General features: G+C 48.4%; 2 non-coding genes across 2 annotated transcripts in view; both read right to left on the bottom strand.

Annotated features, from left to right (window-relative positions):
- Positions 1 to 267, bottom strand: part of LOC131292706 (large subunit ribosomal RNA) — a 4,091-nt gene extending 3,824 nt beyond the window's left edge. Inside the window, exon 1 of the ribosomal RNA XR_009190316.1 lies at positions 1 to 267. This exon is cut by the window's left edge and continues 3,824 nt beyond it. This is a non-coding gene — a ribosomal RNA (large subunit ribosomal RNA).
- A 487-nt stretch (positions 268 to 754) lies between these two features.
- On the bottom strand, positions 755 to 909 carry LOC131292704 (5.8S ribosomal RNA). The gene has a single exon (XR_009190314.1). It is a non-coding gene; the product is annotated as a 5.8S ribosomal RNA (ribosomal RNA).
- Between the last annotated feature and the right edge of the window lie 5,825 nt (positions 910 to 6,734).

Raw genomic sequence — 6,734 nt, 5'->3', positions numbered from 1 at the left:
GGTCCATCATCCAACGGGCGCTGTTCTACGGGCCTATCACCCTCTATGGGTTCTGAGCCACATTCAAGTTGGACTTGAAAAGCGCTAAGATGATGGATAGTGAGACGCACCAGTACACGGAATCGGATAGACGGACAGGCCGCCACCCCTACGTGCTGAGCTTCTCCCGTTTCGCTCGCAGCTACTCAGGGAATCCCGGTTGGTTTCTTTTCCTCCCCTTATTAATATGCTTAAATTCAGGGGGTTGTCACACATGAACTGAGGCTTATGTACCTTGCGGTTGTTATCGTCACATCTGGCTTGCGACTACTTTGTTTCAATGTCCAATATGTACCGTTGGACTCGGTTAACGGGCTGTTAGCCCGCGTGTGGTTTAACTCACTGATACCTTCCATTGCCCATACGCTAGTTTGTTTGTGTTCCTTTGGTCAACTTCCATACTTGAATCATTTGTGCTACCGCTGCTGCTTCGACGCTACTTTGACATCTTCGCTTCTATTTAAATAAATAAATAAGCTGAAGCTAGACATCAGTAAACACCACCACAGACACCACAAGCACGCCTTCTCCTCGTACTTCCGCCTCACGCGGGAACACGGACGCTCTAAATACTTCGAATTCCAATGCCAGTATATTGTAAACCACGGGTTCTTTAATGCTAGCGGGTCGTCGCGACCCTAGTTAACATCATGGTGCACGTCTCGTGACGGGTGTCACGGCGTAGTTAAATGTATGCGATACATTTCTCAAATATAAGCGCTCAGTCATCTGTACATCATGGTAGGTTCCCACGACGTGCAATATGCGTTCAACTTATCAATGTTCATGTGTCCTGCAGTTCACATTATGACGCGCAGTTAGCTGCGGTCTTCATCGATCCATGAGCCGAGTGATCCACTGCCGAGGGTGACTAACTTGCGTAAGCCGCCGCTGTGCGCGTATACCCGTTCCCCGTAGGGAGGAGCAAGCCGCCGCTTAGAGACGAAGCATAAAGTGTCCTCATTCCACATAGGGCAAGCTGGATGAATCCATTTTACCCAGGACGGCCGAAGCGGCGTGGACCAGGGGAGAACTGAACCTTATACTTCACACCACAGTAAGTCTACGTGTCCTCTTCCACATAGGGCAAGCTAGAACTAACTATCTTACTCAGGACTGCCGAAGCAGCGTGGACCAGGGGAGGAACACACTTTTCATGGAAACGTAAGGCATCCATGACTGCCATAACGTAAGCCGCCGCTGTGCGCGTATACCCATTCCCCGTAGGGAGGAGCAAGCCGCCGCTTAGAGACGAAGCATAAAGTGTCCTCATTCCACATAGGGCAAGCTGGATGAATCCATTTTACCCAGGACGGCCGAAGCGGCGTGGACCAGGGGAGAACTGAACTTTATACTTCACACCACAGTAAGTCTACGTGTCCTCTTCCACATAGGGCAAGCTAGAACTAACTATCTTACCCAGGACTGCCGAAGCAGCGTGGACCAGGGGAGGAACACACTTTTCATAGAAACGTAAGGCATCCATGACTGCCATAGTGCGTAAGCCGCCGCTGTGCGCGTAAACCCGTTCCCCGTAGGGAGGAGTCAAGCCGCCGCTTAGAGACGAAGTATGAAGTGTCCTCTTCCACATAGGGCAAGCTAGAATGAACTATCTTACCCAGGACCGCCGAAGCAGCGTGGACCAGGGGAGAACTGAACTTTATACTTCACACCGCAGTATTGAGTAATGTGCCCTCTTCCACATAGGGCAAGCTGGAATGTTCCATTTTACCCAGGACGGCCGAAGCGGCGTGGACCAGTGGAGGACTACACAATCATGAGGTTTGATATCGACTTGTGTGTTTCAATAGGATACCGATGGTATGGTTTGAACCGATTTGATTTAGCCATTCTGAAGTCATCACTTGGTTGAAGCGCTGAACTAGGGAGGCATCGTTTACATATATATTGGTTTTCGCATGCTCTACTAGGTTAATGTCATGAGGTTGGCTATCGAGCATGCCCAAGTGATGACTTGATTGTGTGCTTGCTTGAATTCTTCACATTTCATACCATCGGTTAGTTGTCGAATCATTCCTCGATCATAACCTTCGTTCTTGGTTCATGTATGCTCTCTTCCACATAGGGCAAGCTAGAATTAACTATCTTACCCAGGACCGCCGAAGCAGCGTGGACCAGGGGAGAACTATACTTTGTCTTGTATGCCCTCTTCCACATAGGGCAAGCTAGAATTAACTATCTTACCCAGGACCGCCGAAGCAGCGTGGACCAGTGGAGGACTATACTTTGTTCATAACACCACAGTATTGAGTAATGTGCCCTCTTCCACATAGGGCAAGCTAGAATGAACTATCTTACCCAGGACCGCCGGAGCAGTGTGGACCAGTGGAGGACTACACAATCATGAGGTTTGATATCGACTTGTGTGTTTCAATAGGGTACCGATGGTATGTTTTGAACCGATTTGATTTAGCCATTCTGAAGTCATCACTTGGTTGAAGCGCTGAACTAGGGAGGGGCATCGTTTACATATATATTGGTTTTCGCATGCTCTACTAGGTTAATGTCATGAGGTTGGCTATCGAGCATGCCCAAGTGATGACTTGATTGTGTGCTTGCTTGAATTCTTCACATTTCATACCATCGGTTAGTTGTCGAATCATTCCTCGATCATAACCTTCGTTCTTGGTTCATGTATGCCCTCTTCCACATAGGGCAAGCTAGAATGAACTATCTTACCCAGGACCGCCGGAGCAGCGTGGACCAGTGGAGGACTATACTTTGTTCATTACACCACAGTATTAAGTATGGTGTCCTCTTCCACATAGGGCAAGCTAGAACTAACTATCTTACCCAGGACCGCCGAAGCAGTGTGGACCAGGGGAGGACTATACTTTATACTTCACACACTAGCCATATTGAAGTCATCACTTGGTTGAAGCACTGAACTAGGGCGAGTCTATCGTTTACTTTGCATTGGGATAATACGCTGCATGCTCTCTTAGGTTAATGTCATGTGGTTGGCTATAGAGCATGCCCAAGTGATGACTTTGTTTAAAGCTCAACAGGTAGAGTATTATGTCCTCTTCCACATAGGGCAAGCTAGAATTAACTATCTTACCCAGGACCGCCGGAGCAGCGTGGACCAGGGGAGAACTATACTTTGTCTTGTATGCCCTCTTCCACATAGGGCAAGCTAGAATTAACTATCTTACCCAGGACTGCAAAGCAGCGTGGACCAGTGGAGGACTATACTTTGTTCATTACACCACAGTATTAAGTATGGTGTCCTCTTCCACATAGGGCAAGCTAGAACTAACTATCTTACCCAGGACCGCCGAAGCAGTGTGGACCAGGGGAGGACTATACTTTATACTTCACACACTAGCCATACTGAAGTCATCACTTGGTTGAAGCGCTGAACTACGGCGGGGTAATCGTTTACAGGTTATAATCATATAGCTGCATGCTCATTAGTAGATAATGGAATATTGTATGGCAATATGAGCATGCCCAAGTGATGACTTTGTTTCAAGCTCAACAGGTAGGGTATTGAGTCCTCTTCCACATAGGGCAAGCTAGAATGAACTATCTTACCCAGGACCGCCGGAGCAGCGTGGACCAGTGGAGGACTCTATACTTTATACTTCACACCACAGTATTGAGTACGACTTGCATAAAGCCCCTAATGAGAACCACGAGGGCTCTCTCAATGTAGAACCACGAGGGCTCTAGTACCGATTCTCTCGGTACGGCTTGGTCCGTGTTCCTTTATGCTTGTACTCTTAGAAAGTCTCAACCCGGAGGTCTTGACTTTGATTGTCATAGTTGGACTACGACGGGGCATCCGACCATTGCTGATCGAACACCCCTGATTCACCATCTTTCGGGTAGGCGGTACGCGTACCTCCGGACGCGGAAGTCTCAACCCGGAGGTCTTGACTTTGATTGTCATAGTTGGACTACGACGGGGTATCCGACTCATCGAATACCCCAGAAGCACACCATCTTTCGGGTAGGCGGTACGCGTACCTCCGGACGCGGAAGTCTCAACCCGGAGGTCTTGACTTTGATTGTCATAGTTGGACTACGACGGGGTATCCGACTCATCGAATACCCCAGAAGCACACCATCTTTCGGGTAGGCGGTACGCGTACCTCCGGACGCGGAAGTCTCAACCCGGAGGTCTTGACTTTGATTGTCATAGTTGGACTACGACGGGGTATCCGACTCATCGAATACCCCAGAAGCACACCATCTTTCGGGTAGGCGGTACGCGTACCTCCGGACGCGGAAAGTCTCAACCCGGAGGTCTTGACTTTGGTTGTCATAGTTGGACTATGACGGGGCATCCGACCATTGCTGATCGAACACCCCTGTTACACCATCTTTCGGATAGGCGGTGCGCGACACCACCGACGCGGAAAGTCTCAACCCGGAGGTCTTGACTTTATATTGTTGGATAGTCCTCTTCCACTATAGGGCAAGCTGGAAATATTCCATTTTACCCAGGACTGCCGAGGCAGCGTGGACCAGGGGAGAACTTCACGGAATCTTCAGGCATCCATGATTGCCATAGTGCGTAAGCCGCCGCTGTGTGCGTCAACTCGTTCCCCGTGAGGAGGAGTCTAGCCGCCGCTAAAAGACGAAGCATTAAGTGTCCTCATTCCACTATAGGGCAAGCTAGAATGAACTATCTTACCCAGGACCGCCGAAGCAGCGTGGACCAGGCGAAGACTATACTTTATACTTCACACCACAGTATTGAGTACGACTTGCATAAAGCCCCTAATGAGAACCACGAGGGCTCTCTCAATGTAGAACCACGAGGGCTCTAGTACCGATTCTCTCGGTACGGCTTGGTCCGTGTTCCTTTATGCTTGTACTCGCGGAAAGTCTCAACCCGGAGGTCTTGACTTTGATTGTCATAGTTGGACTACGACGGGGAATCCGACCATTGCTGACCGAACACCCCTGATTCATCATCTTTCGGATAGGAGGTGCGCCCACCTCCGACGCGGAAGTCTCAACCCGGAGGTTCGGACTTAGAGTTTTTCCCATTTAAAAGTTTTTCTCTTAGCCATACTGAAGTCATCACTTGGTGAACGATTGAACTAGGGCGGGTTAATCGTTTATAGGTATCATGTGGTTTGCATGCTCTCTTAGGTTAAGGTCATGTGGTTGGCTATCGAGCATGCCCAAGTGATGACTTTGTTTCACGCTTGCTTGATTTCTTCATGATTCCCTGTTATATAGTGTAATCATTCGAGAACAGGGAATCTTTGGTTTTGCTCAACAGGTATTGGATGTCAACTTGGTATCTAGATCGCATTAAGTCTCAACCCTTAGGTTCGGACTTGTATAGTGACATCTTGTTACGGTCTTGAGTCTCAACCCGCAGGTTCGGACTACTTAGTGTTTGATCGAATATAATATGGCAACTTGTGCCTAAGTCTCAACCCGCAGGTTCGGACTTCTGTTTATTTGGCCAATGTATGTATAAGGCAACTTGTGCCTAAGTCTCAACCCGCAGGTTCGGACTTGTGTATTTGTTCGAAGTCATGTATAAGGCAACGTGTGCCTAAGTCTCAACCCGCAGGTTCGGACTTGTTAGTGTTTCGTCAACTTTCATATGGCAACTTGTGCCTAAGTCTCAACCCGCAGGTTCGGACTTGTGTATTTGTTCGAAGTCATGTATAAGGCAACTTGTGCCTAAGTCTCAACCCGCAGGTTCGGACTTGTGTATTTGTTCGAAGTCATGTATAAGGCAACTTGTGCCTAAGTCTCAACCCGCAGGTTCGGACTTCATAGTGTTTCGTCAATGTTCATATGGCAACTTGTGCCGAAGTCTCAACCCGCAGGTTCGGACTTCTATAGTGTTTCGTCAATTATCATATGGCAACTTGTGCCGAAGTCTCAACCCGCAGGTTCGGACTTCTGGAAGGATCACTTGGCCACTAATGATCCTTCCGCAGGTTCACCTACGGAAACCTTGTTACGACTTTTACTTCCTCTAAATCATCAAGTTCGGTCAACTTCGATAAAGCAGACGCGGTTCACGAGGATCCAGCGAACGATCATCTCCAAAGACCTCACTAAATAATCCATCGGTAGTAGCGACGGGCGGTGTGTACAAAGGGCAGGGACGTATTCAACGCTGGCTGATGACCAGCACTTACTAGAAGTTCCGAGTTCATATGGACCATTGCAATCCATAATCCCTACTAAGTGAGTATTTGAGTGATTTCCCGTTCCTCTCGGAATAGGAGACACGCTGCTACCCACATTGTAGCACGCGTGTAGCCCAGAACATCTAAGGGCATCACGGACCTGTTATCGCTCGATCTCATTTTGCTAAACACAAATTGTCCTGCTAAGCAGCGTACCGTAAGTGCACTTGCGCACACGAACAGCGAAGGTGTCAGGTCATACTCCACCGAAAGGTCCTAACCCGTTCCAATCGGCATCGACGCATTAACGCTGACTGCGTTCTAGTTAGCATATGTGAGTCACGTTCGTTATCGGAATTAACCAGACAAATCAATCCACGAACTAAGAACGGCCATGCACCACTACCCTTAAATTTGAGAAAGAGCTATTAATCTGTCTCACCTCCATAAGTTCGGACCTGGTAAGTTTTCCCGTGTTGAGTCAAATTGAACCGCAAGCTCCATTTCATTGTGGTGCCCTTCCGTCAATTCCTTTAAGTTTCAACTTTGCAACCATACTTCCCC

This window comes from Anopheles ziemanni, assembly GCF_943734765.1.
Source record: "Anopheles ziemanni chromosome X unlocalized genomic scaffold, idAnoZiCoDA_A2_x.2 X_unloc_9, whole genome shotgun sequence".
NCBI lineage: Eukaryota > Metazoa > Arthropoda > Insecta > Diptera > Culicidae > Anopheles > Anopheles ziemanni.
Note: the sequence above shows the minus strand (reverse complement) of the source record. Positions and strands in the feature narration are given on the sequence as shown.